Source organism: Elephantulus edwardii, unplaced genomic scaffold (genome assembly GCF_000299155.1).
Source record: "Elephantulus edwardii isolate Elephantulus edwardi_28Jun2011 unplaced genomic scaffold, EleEdw1.0 scaffold00011, whole genome shotgun sequence".
Classification (NCBI taxonomy): Eukaryota; Metazoa; Chordata; class Mammalia; order Macroscelidea; family Macroscelididae; genus Elephantulus; species Elephantulus edwardii.
This window is the reverse complement of record NW_006399761.1, coordinates 29401307-29425287: the sequence shown is the minus strand read 5'-3', so window position 1 is coordinate 29425287 and position 23981 is coordinate 29401307. Positions and strand designations below refer to the sequence as shown.

Genomic DNA, 23981 nt, shown 5'->3' with positions numbered 1-23981 from the left:
GTACTGAAGAGGAACAACATCAGTCTGGAGACTAAAGTGCACCCGATGTAGACCATAGTCTTCACAATTACTTACTATGTGTCAGAAAGCTGGAAAATGACTAGGGATGGTAGAAAGAGAATTGGTGCCTTTGAGCTATGATGCTGGAGAAGAGTACCATGACCAGGAGAGAATAAACAGGTTCTGGAGCAGAGCTTGTAGTACCACAGCCACACACAAGCCACCACAGAACAACCAACTGGCAGATGGGTGGTGATTTGCTTGTAAATCTTGCTGTTTATTGAGTCTTATCTAGTATTTAAAGGAATAAATATGGGAAAAAAATTGACAAGGTCAACTAGTGATTTTCAACTAGATTTGTGAACTCTGAGCTGACCTCATATGGCCTTTGTAAAAAAAAAAAAATAATGTTAAACACTCTGATTTCTGCACATTGAAGATGGTGGGTTTTGTGTATCTTAGAGTCGGAATTGACCCATAGCTGACCCACTTGTGGGTTTTAGAGGCAGTTAATCACATGGGAGGAAATTGTCCATTCTTCCCCTGTAGAGTAGCTGGTGGCCTTGAACTGCATTTCTTTGAGACTGCAGTGCAGTTTCTTGCCACTAGGCAACCAGGTGGATGGTAAGGAAATAAATGTTTCCACAAAAACTTAGAACACGTGGGGAAATTATGATGATGCTTCCTCAGTAGGGATCAGTTTTTGAGAGCTAAACTGTTTTTGACTAAATGTAATCCACAGGTTGAATTATCTAATAATTACCTGAAAGTTGAGCACAACACAATGATGATGTTTAGAAATTTTCTCACTAAGGCAACCAAGGCTTTGGAGTTTATAAATATTGCCAAATGTAATTAAATATGGAATACGGTAAGTATGTTGCCAAAAGTTTAAGGTTGGGAAAGTTCAAACTAAAAATCCCGTAGAAAAACCGAAGTCGATGAGGTTGCTGGTCTGTGTAAGTATTTTTCAAAACTTCACAGTTAATCTCTCTGTGAGTTTTATGTGCCTCACTAAACACACATATGAATGTCAATGTCTTTGTGTTTATGACACAGAGAAGGTTCTTGCTGTAATGAGACTATGTCTGAAAGCACAGCTTGTACCGTCATGTGGGTGCTGGTCATGAGGTTCCAGACCTGATGGTCATTCCATCAGCTGAACTACTTCAAACACTTACTAGCTGGAATTCACAGACCCTCTTTCTCCAAGCAAATTGACAGTCTGAAATTCCAGGCAAAAATATCTTCAGAAAGCTCTATTGTGAAGCTGAGTTTTGGTAATTGACACCAATAACATGACAGCATTAAATCACCCGTATTTTTATAGTGGAGAGCCTGCTTGTAAATATGTTCAAGGAGAGCATGTAGGTGGAAGAAGAATTATGCTATGACTTTAACAGCTAATAAATCTTTATTTAAGCAGGGAATCTCTAAAATTTAATTAGGCATATGAAAGCAGAGATCATTTTGCGGGTAAAAATAAATATACCAATGGTCACAAGAAAAGGGGTCTGCTTTGTAGAAAAAACCATCAAGTTAAAATTTGCTTTTCTGTTGCTTTGTCAATAGAGTCTTTTGTGGGTGAGAAAATATCAAACTAAAAAAAATAAATAAAAAAAGACAGAGTCTGACCAGAGACATTCCTGGCACACCCTCCAAGGAAGGAGGGGGAAAAGGTGCCATTTATGAAATTGATGTGCATTATTTAGCTAATTCAGGTGCATACCTCTCCTTTCATTCCACTCTTCCTTCTTCCTGGGTCACGCAGGGGTAGTCAAGCATCTATGGCAGATCCAATCTTACCCAACATTTAGATTACTTGGCGGTCACCTTGTAATTTGAGACTTTTCAATGCTGCTTTCCCTCTCTGTTCCCAACCTAAAAATGCTTCCTCCTCCACTCCCATTACCAAGTGTAGCCATACTACTGTAACACTTCCACTTCTTCCTCCAAAATAATACCCAAACAAACAATATTGCATTTTTTAAAAATTGTGTTTCTAACAAAGATTTACACAGAGGTTGGGTTTTCATTCATTCATTGTTGTACAGTTTCTGCCACCCCTCCTCGGCTCCCTCCTCCAGTCCATCTTGCAATGCACTTCTTGTTCCATATTGTTGCCATACATATAATGTCTAATCACACATTTGTCTCAAACCTTACATATCTTAACTGCAATTGGCCCTTTCAAAGGAGCTCTCTGTAGGTGCCTTAGGATCTAAATTACTCAGTGCTAAAATTCAGAGCCTTCTGAGACTGATTGTTTTCAAATATCCTTGATTTCCTTCTGGAGAATAGGTGATTTGTGTGTGTGTGTGTGTGTGTGAGAGAGAGAGAGAGAAGGGGAGAGAGAGAGGGAGAGAGAAGAGAGAGGAGAGGAGAGAGAGAAGAGCAAATTGTGCATCATGGGACTTTCGATGACTGATTGTTCAGAAATTAATTTAAAGACCTTTCTTTGGAGTTAACTCTGGAGGGGCTGGGATCCCTAACTTTCTGGTTTGAAGCTCAGCATATTACCTATCTTCACTATCTGGGCATTCTGAGGAAAGGAGCTTTCAATGACACCTATTTCATTATTATCTGAAGGGGAAAAGATGAGAAATCTCCTCCTGTATGATTTACAGCCTCTGAAAACCCACTGGAGGGTCAACTATGAGTCAATTCCAACTGGATGGCAATGAGTTTTCGTTTTATTATTTTAGCAAGCTCTCTGCTTTGTTAGTTGTAAACTTAGAGGCACTATGGTTATTTCTTTTCTCAACAGTGGATGGAGAGCCAGGTAAAATGAAATTTCTGAAATTTTCCATATTTCCCCCATTTATCATGGCCCTCTTCTTCCTTTATCACAATACTGTTGTGGGGATTTTTCTTTCTTTGTGCTTTGATGTAATCTATACAGAAGACTTTCATCAGTAAGCAAGATTGTAACAGCATATCACAGAATATTTCTAAGTCTTCCTCCAACATAAATTCCTTTTCCTTTGCTCAGAGCGTACAGTGAATGGCTATGGAGAAAGAATACTACTCTGGCTCACACTTTTCCTGATTTCAAACCACCCAGTATTGTCTTGTTCTGTTTGAATGAGCTTTATACACATTCCTTAAGAGCACAATTAAATGTCTGGAATTCCCACTAACAATTAAGTGTCTGGAATTCCTACCTTTAGAAGCATTACCCATAATTTGTTATTATTTATACAACGGAATACCTTTTCTTTACAACAAAGCACAAGTAAGTAGCTTTCTGGTATTCTATTTTCAGCAAAAATTCATGAATCTTATCTTTTCTCTATGTTCTCTTCTGAATTAAATTTGAATTCCCTGTCAACATACTGCTGTAATTAATGTTATCATTAAAGAAATTTTATGTGGCCATGATATTAATGATACAGTTCTATAACTTTTGCATTCTTTTGAATCACTTTGCTTTAGAATGGGAACTATGTGCATCTCTTCCAGTTACTTGTCGAAGTAGCTGTCTTCCTAATTTCTGGGCATAGCCGAGCAGGCACTTCCAGTGTTGTATCCATTTGTTAAAACATCTCAATTAGTATTCTTCCAATTCCCAGACCTGGTTTTTTGTCAGTGCATTCAGCACAACTTGGTTTCTTCCCCCCCTGTCAATACCATTGTTCCTTGGAAATTTGCTACTGACCAAAAGAATGGAAGAAAAAAGTAATTCGCTCCTTAAGCAAGAGATATATTATTGCAAAGAAGCCTAGGGGTGAGGAGAGGTAATTGTGCAACAATGAATCAATTTTTTTTTTAAAGTGAACTGGGGAGGGGTAAAGAGGGCGAGGTGGTCAAATGTGCAAGAAAGAATGAATAAATGACAAGCTAACTTCTCTGTAAATATTCATTAAAATAACAATTAAAATAAAATTTTACTTTAAAAATAAAGTTGCCATTCATACTTCTTTTCTGTCGATCTTCTGTCCTTTGGTTTCGTGTATTTCGGAGCCGAAAGGGTGATGGCGTCACCAGGATGAAATTCGTGAGATTTTTTATGAAGTTGAGTCAATGAAACTGTAACCATTGAATTGAAGAATGGAGCACAGGTCCATGGAACAATCACAGGTGTGGATGTCAGCATGAATATACATCTTAAAGCTGTGAAAATGACCCTGAAGGACAGAGAGCCTGTCCAACAGGAGACACTGAGTATTTGAGAAAATAACATTCTGTATTTCATTCTGCCAGACAGCTTACCTTTGGATACCTTACTTGGGGATGTTGAACCTAAGGTGAAATCTAAGAAAAGGGAAGCTGTTGCAGGAAGAGGAAGAGGCCGAGGTCGGGGAAGAGGGCGTGGCTGTGGCAGAGGAAGAGGGGGGCCTAGGCGATAAAGTCTTTCAAGATTTACTGTCTCAGAGGGTTAAGTTGATTTGGGATTTTTTTTTTTTTTTTGGTACAGGTTTGGTTTGGTTTTTGTCAGTTTTTAATAAACATAAATGTGGAACAGAAAAAAAAAAAGTAAAGTTGCAATACTGAAGGGTCCTATGAATAAACAGGTGTGTTTAGAAAACGTGGAGCCACAGAGCTCCTTGAAGGCAAGGATCGTGAAGCTTCATTTTTCATACTTTGGACATATTGCTTGGAGAGGTTATTCCTTGGAAAGGTATACCATTCAGGAAAGGTGGAGGATTAATGAAAGAAAGGAAGACCTCAACCAGGTCACTGCACTAATGGGCTCACGTGTATCAAAGAGAGTGAGGATGGCACAGGATAGGACAGGATTCAGGTCTGTTATTTGTAGGGTTGCTATGAGTCATATTTCACTTGACAGCACCTCAAAACAATGACAATGGTGACCTAGTAGTAAAAAGTTGAGCTGTCAACTGAAAGGTACATGTTTCGAATCCACCAGCTTCTCTGTGGGAGAATGTTGGGAAATCTTCTCTTGCACAGCTTACTGTCCTGAAAACTTGTTGGTTGAGTAGCTGTAAGTCGTTTCCAATTTAATGCATGGCCAACAAATGACCAATATGCTGAAAGATGCAAGAATCACCAAAACAAATGCAACACACAATTGTGGTGGTGTCATTGGCTTCTTGTTCAAAATGGCTTTCTTGACCATCCACTTTGACTTTCACCTCATGACTTGGGGGGAACTTGAAATAGAGTATGCCTAAAGTAATCATTGGTGCAACAATGAATGAATGGAAATTCAAGTTCTTTATAAACTTTCATTAAAATCTAAATAATAAATAAATAAATATGGCATAATTTATTTTAAAAAAAGATTAGCTTGTTTTTCCCACCCCATCACATTTAAATTTAGCAACAATGTAGGAATCTCACTACCAACAGAAGGAAGAAGCAGAGATTGCAGTGCACATCTTTCATTGCCAGTGCTTCCCGGGGCAGCCAGGACAGGACATGCATGGGAGTTGCAGCAGCCCCAGCAGAGAGCTGGAGACCAGCGTGAAGCAGAGCTGACTTGGAAATGCTGCCCCATGGAGCCAGAGCCGAGACCTTCACCGACTCTTAGAGGACTGAAGGAGACACCATGACTGACAGGACTAAGAGTGGTTTTTAATGCTGACTTCGGCCATAAGACTGAAGGCTGAGGGGCCTATGAGCCACTTGAGAAACTAATGGAGAAATTGTATCTTAATGCCAACCTGAATCATAATCTCTTAACCTCTTTATTAAACCCCATAACTGAGGGTAGGGTTCTATGTCTGTGTGGCCATTGTAATTTTATATCCTCCAGTATAGCAGTTTGATTGGTGATGGAATTAGCGGAAGGAGGGGCAGGAGTATGGAGGTTATGTCTGACCTATGAGAACTAGTTTTGCACAGTGGTGTTGCTGATGTGGCTAGCTCCCTTTTGTGAAGTTAATAGAGGATGCATATATACACTGAAGAAGATCTGAAGCACTTGCTGCAGAAGGTCAAGAACTGTGGTCTTAAATATGAATTGAAGCTTAACATCAAGAAGACAAAGATTCTAAAAACTGAGCCAAATGGCGGCACCGTGATAAAAGATGGTGGAGTTGAGATACTGAGGTTGTTAACAATTACAACTTCCTCAGCTCCACAATCAATATCCTTAAAACCAGTAGTCAGGAAATCAAATGATGAATTGTGTTGGGAAAATTTGCTGTCAGAGACCTCTCTAGAGTGTTGAAAAGCAACTATGTCAGTCTAGAGACTAAGGTGTGCCTAACCCAGGCTATCATCTTCACATGCACTTGCTGTGCATCAGAGAGCTGGACAATGACTAATGATGGCAGAAGAAGAATTGATGCCTTTGAATTGTGGTGCTGGAGAAGAGTCTTGAACATACATACTATGGACTGCCAAGAAAACAAATAGATCTTTCTTGGAGAGGGTGAAACCAAGTTTCTTCCTGGCGACTAGGATTTTGAAACTCCGTCTCACATACTTTGGGCACGTGACCAGAAGAGACCAGTCTTTGGAGAAGGATATCATGTTTGGAAGGGTGGAGCAATGGCAATGGAGAGGAAGACTCTGGATGACATGAATTGAGACAGTGACTGAGGCAATGCGCATCATAGTCAGTGAGACTGGCTCAGGAGAGAGCAGGCTTCAAAGCAGCTGTACATAGGGTCGCAATGGGTCACAAGTGACTCGACGACACATAACAACAACAATCATAATATCATATAACATTGTATACGTACTGGTAAATTATGCACTGCAAATACATAAAAATTTTCACACCACTTACGCTTCCAGTAAGAAGTCTACAAAGGAAAAATCAAAGATATTAGAGTTGAGTTAGGCATGATCTAAAATACATGCATGTACCAGTCTGGTAAAACCAATATCTGTTCATTCTCTTCCTCCAAGTTTGTGAAAACAATTACTGACTTAACCTAGAATTCAGACAGAACAAAGAAAGAATATCGATAGTTTCCAAACTAAAGTGTAATCATTACAGTCAAAGACATCACATTATGTTTATACACTGTTCAGAATCAGTATATGAAACTCTTTATGTAAAAATATCATTCAAAGATTTCAGTTCTTTCTATTATTGTTTTATTATTGTCACTCTTTTGTTTGAGTCCCTGGTTGACCTCTGAATTCTATTTGAACCTGAAACAGTAATAAAAACTGTGGACTGTTTAATAATCCCCATGAATAGGACAGAAAAGTTTTTGTGAAAGTCCTGCAGACTGAATCCATTGAATTTGGAATACTTCTCATACCAGTCAAAAGAAGCAGATGTCCCAAACCAAACACACTTGGTTTAATACACTTTTACATTGGCTTTAATAGACAGATGTTTTGACTATGACATGGCAAGACAAGGATTTGAAATGGTGGATTGGAAAGATTTTGTTCATAAAAGTAATTGCTCTTGCATTACAAAGTGCAGGATTTACATGTGGAAAATGTCAGCCTGTTGCTGCATCTTATGATGGATGGATCGTGTTACCACAAGCCATGGAGTTCACTGGAAAGAACTAACTTACTTCTGAGGGGCCCTTTTAATAAGCGTCACACACAGAATGGCAGGGAGGGGGACTCTCAAGTCAAGACTCATTCTAGATAATTGTCAATCCTGGGTTATACATTTTCAGGATTGTCTGCGACTTTAAAAACCTTATTTTTTTTTTTTGTCTTCAGAGTTTGACTTCTGTCTGTATTACTTATAGGCACATACCAATTTCTGTATGCCAGACACTATTTGGAGAGATTTACAAATATAAGGAACTTACTTTATTCTCGTAAGAACTCTTAGAAGCAAGTGAATAAACTGAAGTTATACAATTGTTTAAAGTCACATGGTTTGAAAGCGGCAAAGACAGAATATCCTAGTTGAGCCCCAGGATCCACGCTCATAACAATTACTAATCAATTGCCATCAAGTCGGATCTGATTCATGGCACTACTGTGTGTGTGTCAGGGTAGAGCTGATCCCACAGGGTTTGCAACCACAAACAAATTACAAATTTTTGTAAGATTCCTATACTCATGTCCAGGTGTCTCCACCCTTTCCATTTAAGGCCAAGCACTTTAACCCTTTGTGTTACCCAGAAACTTCTCATAACTATTAGGTTCTAGTAGATCTTTTGTTGTTCCAAAAGTGGTATTAGTTTCATCTTATTATTTCCATGATTCAAGGATTGTTTAAATTGGACATATTTAACTATTTATTTCACTGTTGTTGTTTGGTACTGTCGAATAGCCTGAAACCCATAGCTACTCTTGTACAGCAGCTCTGAAGCCTGACCTGTCCCGAGCCAGTCTCACTGATTCCAACACGCCTATGTCTATTGCCCCAGTTACTGTATCCCATCCGGGATCTTCCTCTCTTGCTCTGTCCCTCAGCCCTTCCAAGCATGATGTCCTTTTCCAGGACCGATCTCTCCTGGTCATGTGCCCAAAGTATGTGAGAGGAAGCTTCAAAATTGTAACCTCCAAGGAGAAACTTGGTTTCACCCTTTCCAACACAGACCTATTTGTTTTCTTGACAGTTCATAGTATGTATGTTCAAGACTCTTCTCCAGCACCACAACTCATTGATTCTTCTTCTGTTATCCTTAGTTATTGTCCAATGCTCTGATGTATCTAGAACATTAAAAATTGTATAGAATGAGGCACGAATTCATGGTAGCACCTAACAGCAACATGTGATCTAGAAGCCTCCATACTCAGAAACCATTTATTGAAATATGGAAATGAAAAAAACAATGCTTGTGAGGCTCACTCAAGAGTCACATAGCCCTTGTTCTAATCTCATGTACTTACCCTCCACGGCTTTAACTCAGATGCTCCCTAATGCTTATGTTTGCATATGAAAGATTAGAGGGAAAGGGACAGAAAAGCTAAAAATAAAAACATATTTGCACCACTGCATAGCACAATAAAGCATTTCTCACGTTGAAGACTCTGAATTAGTGCCAAAAAGTTAAAATGTGCTTACTACCCCTTGCTGATGTCCAATTGATCTCAGCTAAAAGTGTAAAATACCAGAAGGATGTTTACTTGTGTTTTACTTATTATGCCAAGATATTTAACTGTGTGGTTCATAAAAATTTATAGATAACATCGAGAAATAGGAGAATTCCAGAGCATTGACTAGTGCTTGGATGAAACATGTGCACGAACAAAGAAGCAATATTTTGACCAAAACCAGAATTTTCTGGCTTCCATGATTTTAAATTAGAAAAGTTGCAATTCAGGGATGTTTCTTTTCATCATACCTATTCATTCTGTGTGGTGATGAAATAATCCAAGAAGCTGGATTTTATAGAGAGGAATATAGCATCAGAATTGGAGGAAAATTCATCAAGGATCTGTCAGATGACACAAACTTGTTTGCTGAAAGGGAATAAGACTTGAAGCACTTAAGAAGAGAAATTATATAATATACAGTCCATTGTTGTTATATATTGGGATGATCTGGTGGCCTGGTGGTAAGCGGCTGCCATCTCAAGGACAGTTAGGATCCGCCAGCTGCTCTGTGGGAGAAAGACGGGCAGTCTTTTCTCATAATTATACTGTCTCTGAAAAATCTACTGAAGGACTGGCTCTGAGTCAGTTTCAACATTGTTATGTACAGGGAGCTCTAGTGGCCCTAGTCACCGTGGAGTTGTGCATCCAACTCAAAGGTAGGTGATTCTTGGGGAAAAGATGGACAATCTCCTTCAATGTGATTTATAAACTTTTAATTTGTTCTAATTCTGTAGCAATGGGAGCAGGAGACCTTTAACTTGCCAGTCTCTAATAACAAAGTAGAGACTGCATTGTTAGGAAAAGAATATTTGCTGGGTTGAAGACTTTTTCCCATTCAGCTCCCTACCGAATGATTTTGGCTGATTCTTTCTGTGCCTCCGTGTACTTACATGGCTCAGTCAATACTTATAAAGAGTCAAAGTAATGTATGAATTAGTACCTAAGAAGAGTATGTTCTCAATAAATATTGATTTAAAAAATACTTTGGGTTTCAGTGTCAAATATAAATTGTTTTTGAATTATGTTCTTGTGGTTATTTGTGCAATTACGCACATGTGAAAAACAAGCACATTACTGTTGCATTGATTACAATGCTTGACAATCTCATGAGTAAATAGCAGAACTGCATTTCACAAAGTCTCAAGGTTTTCTTATATGGTGTCTCTGGATGGGTTCAAATTATGACCTTTCAGTTAATAGTCAAGCTCTTAATTGTTTGCACCACCAGGGAACTCTACACAGAGGTAGAGATGTGTATAAAAAGGTTATTAGTTTCAATAATTATTCTTTCTTTTTTTTCCTTTATCTTTTGGTAAAAATAAACTTTTTGATTAAATAGAGATGACTTATGGACAGGCAAGATGCATATTCTAGAAAAAACCTAATCCTTCTGGAAATAAAGAGTTCAGAGGACTATTCTCTTATAATTCCAATATGTGTTTATTGTGCTTCCAGTATAGTTGGGGAGTTGACTTACTGTTCAGGATTTGAGCTGGCAACTCAAAGGTATATGATTCAAATCCACCAGTTGCTCTTTGGGAGAAAGATGGACATTGTCCATCCATATGGTTTACTGCCTCTGAAAACCTAATGAAGGATTAGCTATGAGTCAGTTCTGGTTTGGTGGTACTCAACAACACCACCACCTTTTATATTCTTGTTGAAAACCCTATAGTTGCTACAGGTGAACTCTGAATTTGTGACCAACCTTCACCCTTTGATAGGGATAGAGAGATGGCTTTTGTTTATACACCTTATGATAAGAGAAGGTCTGAGGGATGATTTTCTTCCAACCACCACCCTAGGCTTTGATCAGGAATGAGCTGTTTCTTGTTACCCAAAATAATTTTTACTGGGGCAGAAATGGAGGTAGATAAGATCAAAGCTTCCTGGGAAATATCTTTATAAAAAGATCTATCTCTCTTCCTCTACTGAAATGCTAGGTGCCTTTTTTCCAACTTTGCATAGGCTCATTCTGAATTAGCTTTACCAATACACAACACTAGGTCTGAAGAGTCCAGGGAGGTATAAGGTGGGAGACTGTGAACAACATTTAGATGTGTGAGAACCTTGAGGTGCAAGGCAGGGTGAAAAGTCAAAAGAGAACAGGAAGAAGGAGAGGGGTGGGGTGACTGGAGACTTATTAGAGCCCAGATGGGAACATACGGCTGCTCCTCAGTTCTTCTCATATTACCGTATTCCAACACAGAATTCTAAGGAGTACAAGAATTCTGAATAACGCTAACATCCTGGTTTGTTATAAAGGTATTTGTGTTAATGTAGAAAAACAAATTTTCTTTTGATAATTTATTAGCTTGATTATATATGTTGTTGTTGATTATATATATATATATATATATATATATATATAATATACATTAACATGTACACTTTTATAAACACTAAGACAGTAACTGGGCAATGGGAGTTGGTATGCCGAAATTAGTGAGACTGGCTCAGGACAGGGAAGAGTTCAGAGCTACTGGACATAAAAGGGTTGTTACACATTGCAGGTGATTCAATGGCACATAGCAACGATAACATACTACGACAGATTTGGAAGCAGGAGTGGCATACGCTTCCTAAGTAATATGCCTCCAGAACCTCTATGAACTTCAATAAATGTCGTTAGTCATTAGTTGTAGAGGGGCTACAGGCCTTTTGTTAATAGGGTCCTGTGAGTCATGCTTGACTCGAAGGCAATCAACAACAAGATGTATACTTTCTCATCTCCCTTTGTATTCTTGTCTCAAGCTCCCCAATTATTGACTTGTGTCTGTGTGTACATTTTCTAGATTTGTGACCAGCCTTCACCTCTCATCTGGTTCATTGTGAGTCTGAAAAAATGACGAAGGAGGAAAAAAAGAAAACTTCTTACTTGGACAGTTGTTTGGCAGCTGCACACATTTCTTTCCCATTACTTTGAATCTTTCTGTTGCCACACAGATCCTTTCATATATGAAACTTGGGGTTTTGTAAGACCTTTGATATGCGTATTATCTTAACATGGAAATTTTCATGAGTATGACTACTGACTAGGAGAAAATCGCTATCCATGGAGGAAGGAATACAGGCTTACTAGATGTGGGGAACCTCCACTACCTCCAAGATGGACATGCAATCTCAGTGAAGCACCTTCTCATCCAAATCTAGACTGGTTAAATAGCATAACCATGACTTTTTCAGCAACCTGGTTTTACATGTTCCATGTAGAACTCTGCAAATATGAGATAGATGTAAAAGAAGCCACCTAGGCTGGTGAAACCTGCTATTGATGAATTGGTGAAAACTGCTGGAGGCCCTGGTCACCTTATATTGCAGGAGCAAGCAGAGAAAATCACATCCAAACCGAAAAAAAAGAAAGTCATTTCCTCCCTCCAGCCCAGGTTCATTTCAGTGTCATAAACAAAGTTTAACGCATAGATGTTTGCAAAAGAAAAATGTTCCATTATGGTAAGGAAGACAATAAAGCGTGCATGCGTGGATTCAAAGCTGAGAGTTGACTTTTAACTGCACAGTCCACCCCCTGGCTGCTGAATCTTCATCTGTGTGATACTGAAGTCTACAGGGTCTAGAGCAGTCAGAGCTTCTGGAGGTCAACACTGTTTGCAAACGTGATTCTAGAGCCATTTGACAATGAGACCTACTCAGTTCAGCGGAGAAGACGGGTTCTAAGTGCTCTTTAACTTGAAGACTTGAATCTTGTTTTTTTAAACTCATTCTCTTATCATGGTAAATTATTAGAATTTCACAAGACTGAGGTTAAGGGTCAAAGCTCTAGTCCATTCTTAGAAACTATATAATGCTAACTTTTCATGATTCCATTATTTTGACAGCGAAAATATAGATACTAATACCCAAATTATAGAGTGATTAAGTAGATTAAAGGAAATAATACAAATAAAAACATCTAGAATATTACTTAAATATTGTTTTCTATTATTTTGCTCAATACGTTTTATCTTCCTAGTGAAGCCATTGAAATCTCACTCCTCTCAATATTTTTCTTCATTAACTTGTTTACTTTTATAATCATTATTTTATTATATTTTATAGTTATTAGTTTAATGTGGTTCTTACAGTAATTTCAGGATATGTTTTAAATCAAGGACAGTGTTTTTGTTATTTTTTTATGTAAAATGTTTATTTTATAACAGCTTATTTACAAAGTTTGTATGCATTGTTTTTCACACCAGATCTTTCTCATTTCCTTTACCCCCTACTCCCTCCACCCATTAAATTGTGTGACCCTATGATTAACCTCCACTCCCCCCACACCCATCTTCATCCTTCTCATCCCCTCATTTGGATCTTCATACACATTCTGCATTAATAGTTTTGTATAGTATTTGAAGGACAGTGTTTTCTACATCGCTTGTATTATAGGAGTGCTGATGGTATAGTGAAGTGTTATTATTAAAAATATACTAGTAAGCTAATCAGAGAAGCTAACCTAAAGATTGGTAGTAAGAAAAAAAGGACATTATTCTTACATGAAGATATCACTCTCAGAAACCTAATCAGGAGTAGCTATGTGTCAGAAAGTGGTTGTTCAGTATATAATACCAAACTCCAAAAAAGGTCCTTGAATATCTCTGGTGTTGAGAAACATAATAAATTGATTAATTTATTGTAAAGAGTCTCTCAGAAGAAGCCAGTTATTATCTGGAAGTTTAGTGTTTGTATCCCACCCAAAGGCCATCTCAGAAGACAAGCTGGACAATCTATTTCTGAAAGAACGCAGCCTTGAAGACCTGAGGAACAAATCTACTTTGCACCCATGAGGTCTCCTTGAAGCAGAGACCAGATTCTATGGCAACATAAAACAACAACAGGCTTGATCTCATAGGAACATAGGGAAAAACTAGGAAAAGGAAATAACTCTTGTAGGAAAAGAATTGTCATCACCAGAAAGTGATGGCTGGAGAAAGGACAGAGATTAAACCATGTGTATCGTTTTGTTAAATTGAGCAGCATAAATTAGTTCTTGAACACACTAAAAATAAATTCTTACTCATAGAGACCCCCACTTTCAAGTTTCTGAGATTATAAAACTTCACAGGAGGAGACTCCAACTCATGGCAAACAGTAATACAGAGTAGTAATTGACATGTAGTTACTATGTTACTTGTCTTTGAGTTGGAACCAATTTATCAAGGGTTTTCAGAGGTGTGAATCGCAAGGGAGGAGATTGTCCATGTTCGTCCCAGCAGCTAATGGATTCAAACTGCCTGCCTTTGCGTCAGCAGTGCAACATCTTACCTACTTGGCCACCAAAGCTCCCAAGTAATGGACAAAGAAATCATTAAAAAGGGGAGGAAAGCTTAGAGTGTGAATTGTGTGAGAAGATGTTAATCTTACACTGCATTCTAGTTCTCTGACATTTCTACTAACAAGGAAAGACAGGAGTCAGTCCTTAGTCTCCACTCCACCCTTTCTCTTTTTCTTCCTCTCTCCTTCCATCCCTCCCTCTTGTCCTCTTTCTTCTTTCCCAGTCATTTGCCTGAGACACACATCTGAGTAGATCTCAGCTGAAAATAGCTGTGGACTGATTTCAAGGCCACAGCAAGGATCGAAGCAACCAGAGGATTTAGCAAAATCCCAATTTGTTTAGCCCTTTTGGCAAAGAGAAAGATTTCTGTTTATTTCCAAGGCTTCCTTATGATGTGGAGTTCAAGTGTTCCAACACTTCCCACACCCTGAGGGTTTAGAAGTCCATTGGCAGTTATTAATTTGTTGGTGAATATATCTGAGGTTTCATTCACACCGGGACCTCCAGGAAGGATGCAGCTTTGACACTGTTTTGTTACCCTTGTACTCCCATAAACAGAAGAGTTCTAGCTGGCAGTCGATAGCTGCACATGAAGCTCCTGTTGACTTAATCGGAACATCCATTCCTTTTTTGCTTGGACTACTGAATAAATGAAATCTTTTAAAAGTATGTCAGAGTTGGAATTGTGTGAGTCTGAAAAAGATATTTGGGCCACAGAGTAACTAAAATCTCCCTCTGTTTATATGTTCCTGCCATTTCTGTTCCTACAGCTGTGTTACAGTTTATAACAAGTAATCTCTTTTTATTTGTATTTTGCTTTATTTTATTTTGTACTAAAGGCGCTTATAAGCCATGTCTTCAAATGCACCCGAGAGTTCTTAACTGTCCTTTCTTAATAGTGTATACACACTGTAGTTATGGCACTGGATTCCTTCCAATCTAGGTTTTGTTAGGAGTGATTTTTGGAATAGTTTGTCAGACAATTAAAATGTGTTAATCTATATTTGAAAACTTGATCCAGTTACAAGTCGGTTTCCCATCCACTTATATTCCCTACATCATGTTTTCTTGAGAGGTGTGAAAAAGGGATTATGGGGAAGAAAGGGTCAGACACAGCCCAGAAGTTCTGGTGGGATTTTGGGTTTTTTGGCTCATGCTATCTCATCCAGCCCAAACCCTCTCCCAGGGGAGAATGGTGCTTGCTAGGAGGGGGTGTGGGCTTTGAACCAGTACTTTTTTTACCATACAACTTGAATTATGTGACTATACTGTTTATAAACCAGGCCCTCAAAATAAAGAAATAAATGTATTCTTTTGGCTTGGGGGAGGGGGAGGAATCCACACCTCTTGTGGTCTAGAAGGTCAGTTCACACTCCAGCTTCACTCAGGGAATAGGGTGATAGCAACTGAACAGGAAGTGAATGGAGTCTGTCCCAGGCATGGGAGGAGGCTGCACCCTGAACCTGGTGGAGAGTTCTGGCCAGAGAGCTTCCAGCCCAGCAGGGGGTAGCCAAGTGCTGGTAACTGGGAAGCAATCTAACTCTGGGATCCCAGGCCTGAGTGTCAGGGACACAGCTTGGTGATTCTGGAAACAAGCTTTCCCAGCCAGTGTTACTGAAAAGGACCAATCACTTGTGATAATCTAGAATCTTAAATATTGAGTTCTTTTGAAAGAGATCATAATAAAGAGGTGAAATAGTAAATTGACCTGTGGAGAGCTCGAAACGCAAACTGAAGGTGTATGAGGCTGGTTTTACTTTCCTTCTGACAACTATCCCTCTCTCCCTCCCTTTCTTCTCCTATCTATGTCCCCACTCTCTGTTTCTCCCTCTCTCCCCTCTCCCTTCTCCCTTCTTTCCTCTCCCCTCTCCCTTCACTCCTCTCCCCTCTCCCCTCCTCAGTCCCCCCACCCCCATCCCCCAGAGGTCTGGAACCTCCCTCAGGTGGGGTGGAGGGAGCTGGAGGAGTCCTGTCAGCTGGTTGGGTACTCTTGCCGTTTGTGCCCCAGTGTGTGTAAAATGGGCATGTGTATGCGTGCATTTGAGTATATGTGTGTGTGTGTGAAAATGTGTGTGTGTGTGTGTGTGTGTGTGTTTATTTGTGGTAGAGGGAGATTGGAAAGTCTGAGGATCCAGTCCCTGAGAAAACCAGAGATCCAGTTGATGAGTCCTAGAACAAAATCGGCCTTGGCTCACTGGACTGGGGAGAAGGCAGTGTTAAGCTGAGTTAGCCAGTAGGGAGGTGAAGCGAGTTGGGGAAGGTGATAAGGTCACTAAAGAAAGAATATTTTTAGGAAGCCAGTCTTTCTTAGTGTCTGCTGTGGAAGGAGGTTGAGCTGCCCTGCTGCTGGCGCCAACACCGACTGCTGAGGACCCATCTCCTGACCAGTGTCACCTTGCTGTGCCCCCACACTGGCCTTTTTGGCTGATGGTGCTTTTCTTTGTTCGGTTTTCTCTCAGAGCAATGAACCTTTACGTTATCAGCTTCTGTTGTAGTTCTAACCTCTAATACACAACCATTACATCTTATCTCGTCTTCTAAATTACTCTAAAATCCAATTACAAAACCCCTTCTCCTTCAAGAGCACACAACTTGCCACATTACTGAAATGCTGGGCTGCTCTTTTGTTTTTCTAAATTAATAATAACTACCATTTTCCGTCTGCTCTTAGCACAGGGCTCTTTTATGTAAGCACACAGCTTTCCCAAATGTGTGTTGTAATGCTATCTGCATCTTTGCTGGGCTACAAACGAGCAAAGCATGAGTTTCCAAATATTCATGAAAGATTTGTCAGTTGATTTTTATTAGCAAAACAGCTGAACCGATAATCTTTACAGAAGAAAACATTTTCAATTTTATCAGTTAAATTTTCAGTTCTGCTTTACTTTCTCAGCTGGAAATAATGGCCCATCCCTTCCAATGTTTGAAAAGGTTAGTATGGATTCTTTCATTAAAATTTGTATTAGTTGCAAACTCTTTGTCTTGAAAAGGTCTCAAAAAGAGAGATAATATTTTAATTAATTGTGTGTCTGTAGAAGGAAGAGACCAGTTTTAAAACAGATACAAGACTTAGAAATAGTAAGAATATTTTGGTAAACTAATGTTTGGCAAGAACAATTGAGGGAGAAATCTCCTGAATACTTCTTTTCTTTTCTTTTCATAGTTTGAAGCAGAAAATTGTTACTAGGAAAATATAGTGAATTCCAATCAGATATTAGAAGAAGAAATCTGACTAGCTTCAGTCTTTCTACTCATGGACGTCAAACAGAAACTGAATTCTTCTTTCTACTTTTTTCTTACTTACAGCATATTTGACACACTGACGTCATCTGATTATATATTAGCAAATACATTAGGTGCTATTGCTCGAAGTACTATTATTAAAAATCTGTATCTAGTGAGTGTAAAGTACCAGTATACTTTTACCTTCACAAGTGTGGACAGTATTTGCAAAGTTTGTGCTGTTGCATCTTTTCTGTATTCAGCCTTAAGACCTTTAAAATAAATACATCCTAAAATTAATGGGAAGATTTGAAAGGTCCTAAAAGTTCACTCTGAAATTTCAGTTGAAGTTTCAGCATCTCTACATTTATATTTTGTGTATGTCCTAAAGTTAAATCTTAATCCACTTAAACGTTAAGAAGCATCAGTTATTTCTTTTTAATAAACTGACTCTACTTAAAAGTTGTCAGAGGCCAAAGTGAATGCTCCTGGAGAAAGAGACCACATGGCTAAATCAGTCCCACTTGGAATTTATAGGCCAAATGAGATGAACAAGAAGGGCAGGCTAATAATTGAGTGGTAGAATCAAAGCAAAGGATTGGAACATGATTGCTTTCATGAATATTAACCCAAAGGATCAAGAAAAGGAAAATACTACTAGTAAGTAAAAACAAAACCAACAAAACACTGTGTGTGTGGCTCAGTAGTTAAAGGTTTTGGCCACTAGCCAACAAGATGGGAGGTTCTAACCCACCAGCTTCTCTATCGGATGAAGATGAGACCATTTCTGTGATGATTTATAACGTTGGGTCATTATGAATTGAAATCAACTTTATGGCAGTAGATTTGTTCTTTGGTTATATACAGAATATATCATATACCAAATATAAATAGATATGTATTTTTGTGTGTGCTCATTTTAGTCATCTTAAATAGACACTTTTTATAGATGTTACTAATTACACTTCAAAATATCAGTGTAGCTATGTGTCTTCTTTTCTTTCTTATTTAAATTTTCCAAGAAAATAGGAAACCATAGCCGGGATTCTTTTTCCCTTGCACATTGTAACAATTATGGATGCTACCTTGTGCTTCCAGTGCAGTCTCAAAGGTTTTCTATTGATTTTATTGGACAGATTCAGCATAATTCACACATTTCTGTAGAATCCAGATCTTATAAGAGGCAACACTATCTCTTTTGCTTTGAAATATGTGGATTCAACATTCTACAAATATGTTTAAGACATTTGGAATTTTTTAAAAAATATAATGAATTATTTAACCTATCAGTAAAACTTTTACCATCTCAACACAAAGCATATTTAATTTATACAACTCAAATATATGGGGAATCTATGTAGGATTGATTATTATTGTTACAATTTAAGAGTATCTTACTTATTGTGTGCACCTATTACACAAATGAACTTAAAAAAAGAAAAAAAAGAATTTTATATTCTTCTACTTAGCTTATGGAGCTTCATGTTATTTTGAATTTTACATTGAGATATCTTGGGGATTTGGGCAGGCAATCTCAAAGCTCTTTGAAATAATCTGTTATTTATATCTTTTAAACAAATCAAAAGTGACTGTGTGCTACATGACATTTTGAAAATCATCTCTAGAAGATAAGCCACGTTTTCCTAATTTATAAAGCCATCCCTAGCAGGTCTTTGAGGTTTTGCATGGATTTGGAGATAGATCAGGACTTGAGCCACAGGAGCGCCATTTGGGACAGTGGAGCAGTAAATTATCCTCCCATTCCCTAAGGCCCGCAAGAGTTAATGCAGCTTCCAGGAAAAGGCAACACCTGGTGAGTAACTCATGCAGGAGGACAGTCTGATTGAATGTGTCACGAACATGTCTCAATCGCGGTTTTAAAGAGCGAGTTGAGGCACTACATCAGGCTTTCGCCCCTCTTTGTCACCACTGAAGGCTTCAGAGAATGGAGCATGGCACACCTCCTTGCAGTGTTGCAGCCCTCGGAGAGTATTTTGGTCTTAAAAAGTGAAAGCCTGTAATTTAAAGTCAAAATTCCTTACTTTAAAATGGAGACTTAAATACAATGGTTAAAAATAAATAAATAAATATGTAGGACATAAAAATGCTGCAAATGTCTTTTCCCATTATATTTCTATACTTACAAAATGGGGCAGCAGTAGCAAATATATATTTGGAGGTAGTTTCTCCATTTAAAATTGAGCAACCACTCACCTAGACTCAAATTTGCTTTAATGCATGTCAAATAATGCAAATATACCCCTGGACATGAAATGAGGTAAAGTAAAATAAAATAAAAAAAATTAATGACTCCAGCTTTATAGTAACTTAAAAAAATTCTTAGAAAACATTATCTTGATCATTGGATGTTCTTGAACATACGAATTATGTTTCCCTTCAAGCGCTACTAGTTTGTCATGACTTAAAAGACTGCTAGGTGGTGGAAAGGATTCTCATTGCCAGATCCTTGACTTTGTAAAACAAAGGTGCTCCAGACATTCAGCAAACTAAAAAACATTGTGCTTATCATTTAAAATCATGTATATTTTCTCTTGCCACATTTCAAAGTTTTTTACATCATTTTAAATACTAAATAAAGATGAAATAAAAATTTCTGTGAATTATTTCATGATGTATGTGAGCCTATGTAGGAAAATTACTCTGCTTTCAGTGGGAAGGAAGTGCCATACTTTGGTGAATAGGTTGAGAAAATATCCTTGCAGGAGGGAGGGCATGTAGGAAATTACCAGGAATAAATATCTTCTCCCCTCCTCCTTTTAAAGTAAAGTTCAAGGTAACATTTAAATGACTAATTATTTACCATTTTGTTAAATGTTGGCATGTCTGGCAGGCATCATCTATTAGCAAAAATACCTTTTCTGCTCAGAATGGCTCATTAGTTACTTTGTAGGGCTGCACTGGTTTTAAGATTCAGATTCAAAATCGCCTCTGATTTTGCTGTTCCATTTCTGGCAGCTGGCCAGCAGCAGATATGCATAATATTTCACTGTTAGACCTTGCAAACGTTATATCCTGCTGTGCTAAAGAAAACATTGTGTTTCTTACCACATGAAAATAATCCATCACTTTTCAATCAGCACACAAAAAAAGCCCTACCTGTTTTCTCCATCAGACTCAAGAAAAATTAATGGCCCCAGTGTGAAAGGTGGACTCTCCATACATGATCCATTAAAACACAAACTAATCAAAATCTATCTAGCATCTGATTTGCTAAGCAAGATGGAATGAAATAGGTGTGATTAAAAAAATAGATCTTTTTAAACCCATACAACCTTGTTCTATAAGTAGTAACCTTATTTGCTTTTAATGTGGAAAGATAAAAATGAAAGATCATGAACTGGATCTATTAGATCTGATCAATTCAAATAGACTGGGTTTTGTGGTTGGTTTGTGTAAAGCAATGGTCAAAAATTCTTATTGTGAAAACAGATACCTATTATAAGGAAAATCTTACAGTTAAACTTTTGAAAAATAAGGAAGACAGATCATAAATTCCACCAATTAGTCACTAGACAACATAATTTATGAAAGGAAAAGTTTTCTCTGGGAACAAAAATACCAATATATTTTATCATGCTTTTAACAATAATTTCTTGGCTTTAGTAATGCTATTGTCACAGATAGTTTGGAATGAAGAGTGGAGAAAGAGAACATCCCTTTAAAGGCCCTTTAAACACCTTCTCCAAGGAACCCCAGTGGTACAGTTCTTAGACACTGAATAGCTAGTCAAAAGGTTAGTGGTTCAAACCAATCTATTGGCTCTACTAGAATTACCTCCACTGTGATTTTACAACCTTTTTTTCCCTTCCCCCTCCCCCCATCTGTTGTCTTAGACCTGACCACATGGCCAGGTGGGAATATGTAAGTAAAATGAATTTTTGAGGCCCTACCCACCATCCCTAAATCCCCTGGGGGCGTGGTCTCCACTGCCTCATCTTCAGACACATGGCTTGTTGATGATCAGCATCTGCTACATCATCAGTGGCTGTGAAGTCAATGTAAGACAGAGCCAACCAGACTAAACAGAGATTACAGTAAGTATAGCCTGAGAAAGCCCTGGAGACAGAGCCAGAGGTAAAGGATTTTATTACTGGACAGTTGAAAGAACAGTTGACTTGGGACTCAGGAGATGATGCTTGTTGGATGATTGAAGAAACTGGAGGCTTCTTAACATTTGCGCTGCTAGAATGAATCTGGATTTTTCACTGTGTGATATAATTTGCCTTCTCTTACCCTTTACAACTTGTTTGCCTAATAATATTAGAACTTTCACAGTGAATATCAGACCTAGTGATTGGTAGAAGAAGGTGTTACAGAGTGGAGGGCCATGTATGATCTTAGGGGCATCATGTTTATATTGTGGATATTGTTGATAGGGAGTTTCCTTTTGTGAAGTTAGTAGAGGTCAGATTTGACTGTGCCTACACTGCCCTCATGGATATTACTCCTTTTCCTTCCTCCTCCAAAAGCCTGGTCATCTGTTCCCAAAATGTTTACACCCTTGAAAACCTTATTGGCCAATTTTACTCTAGCTATTGGCTCACCATAAGTTAGAACTGACTTGATGACATGTATTTCTTTTTTTCCTATATTTGTTCCCATCCCAAAGAAGGGTGACCCAACTGAGTGTGGAAACTACAGAACAATATCATTTATTTCACATGCAAGCAAGATCCTACTGAAGACTATCCAAAAACGACTGGAACAGTACATCAGCAGAGAAATGCCAGAAGTCCAGGCTGGGTTTAGAAGGAGTCGTGGTACTAGCGATATTGTAGCTGATGTTGGATGGATCTTAGCTGGATGCAGGGAAAATCAGAGGAATGTCTATCTGTGTTTCATTGACTATGCAAAGGCATTTGACTGTGTGGATCATAACAAACTGTGGCTGACACGGATCTGAAAAGAATGGGAATCCCAGAGCATTTAATCGTGCTAATGCGAAACCTATACTTGGACCAAGAGGCAGTCGTCAGAACAGAGCAGGGAAACACTGCATGGTTCAAAATTGGGAAGGGTGTACACCAGGGATGCATCCTGTCTCCATACCTTTTCAACCTGTATGCAGAACAGATTATAGGAGAGGCTGGGCTCTATGAGGAGAAGCGTGGCGTTAGGATTGGTGGAAGATCTATCAACAATCTGCGGTATGCAGATGACACAACCCTGCTCGCTGAAACTGAGGAGGACCTCATGCACTAACTGCAGAGGGTCAAGGACTGCAGCCTTCAGTATGGACTGAGGTTCAATGTCAAGAAGACATAGATTCTCACCACTGGACCAATTGGTAGCATCAGGATGGATGGCGAAGAGATTGAGATTGTCCACAGCTTCAATTTGCTCGGCTCCATGGTCAACACTCTTGGCACCAGCAGCCAGGAAATAAAAAAAAAAAAACTTATTGAGATGGGAAAGTCTGCTGTTAGGGACCTCTCTAAAGTACTCAAGAGCAACGATGTCTCTCTGGAGGCGAAGGTGCGCCTGATACAGGCCATGGTTTTTGCAATCACTTGTTATGCATCAGAGAGTTGGACAGTGACTAGGGAGGATAGAAGGAGAATTGACACCTTTGAGTTGTGGTGCTGGAGAAGAGTATTGAATGTACCATGGACTGCTAAGAAAACAAACAAATTCATCCTGGAGAGGGTTAAACCAGGCTACTCCTTGGAGGCAAGGATTCTGGGGCTTCGTCTGACATACTTGGGACATGTTGTAATGAGAGACAGGTCTTTGGAGAGGGACATCATGCTTGGTAGGGTGGAGGGACAGCGCAGGAGGGGAAGACCCTCTATGAGGTGGATTGATTCAGTGACTGGGGTAATCGGGATGGGTGTGTCAGAGGCAATGTGATTGGCACAGAATAGAGCAGGGTTTAGGGCTGTTGAACATAGGGTCGCTATGAGTTGCAAACAACTCGATGGCACATAACAACAACAACAATTAGTCCTGGCGGCCCTGTGGTTAAACACTGAATTGCTAAAGGAAAATCCTTGTTTCAAACCCACTCAGAAAAAGATGGGCTGTTTCCTTCCATAAAGATTTACAGCCTTGTGAAACAAGAGTCCTTATATGTCAGAACCAATGCAGTGGCTGTGATTTTTATTGTTTTGTATTTGAATTTGAGGGGAGGTGACCTGGTAGTGTAGTAGTAGGATAAGGTTTGGGCTACTGACTGAAAGGTCAGTTGTTTGAACCCACTAGCTACTATATGGGGAGAGAATCTCCTTGGAAACCTGATGCAGAATTATCACTAGTCAGAATCGCCTCAACAGAGTTAAGATCGCAAAGTGCAAAGGCCATTATTTTACATACAAAGTAATTGAATAAAGATTTTTCTTTTTTTGTGTTTCTCCCCCCCTTCATTCATTGTTGCACATATTCCTCCCTGCACACTCCTCACCCCAGTACCTCTTTCTCTTTGAAAAAAGAAAAAAATGCTTTCATTGTTATACTATCCTTCCCCACAACCCCTAGCCCTGTCCACTTTATTCTTATTCTGGACTCTTGACATGCAGATAATACCTAATCA

The 23981-nt window shown here is 38.8% G+C and overlaps 1 pseudogene; it reads left to right on the top strand.

The window, feature by feature from the left end:
• Positions 1 to 3988: 3988 nt before the first annotated feature.
• Positions 3989 to 4349, top strand: LOC102861384 (annotated as a pseudogene).
• The last annotated feature ends 19632 nt before the right edge of the window (positions 4350 to 23981 follow it).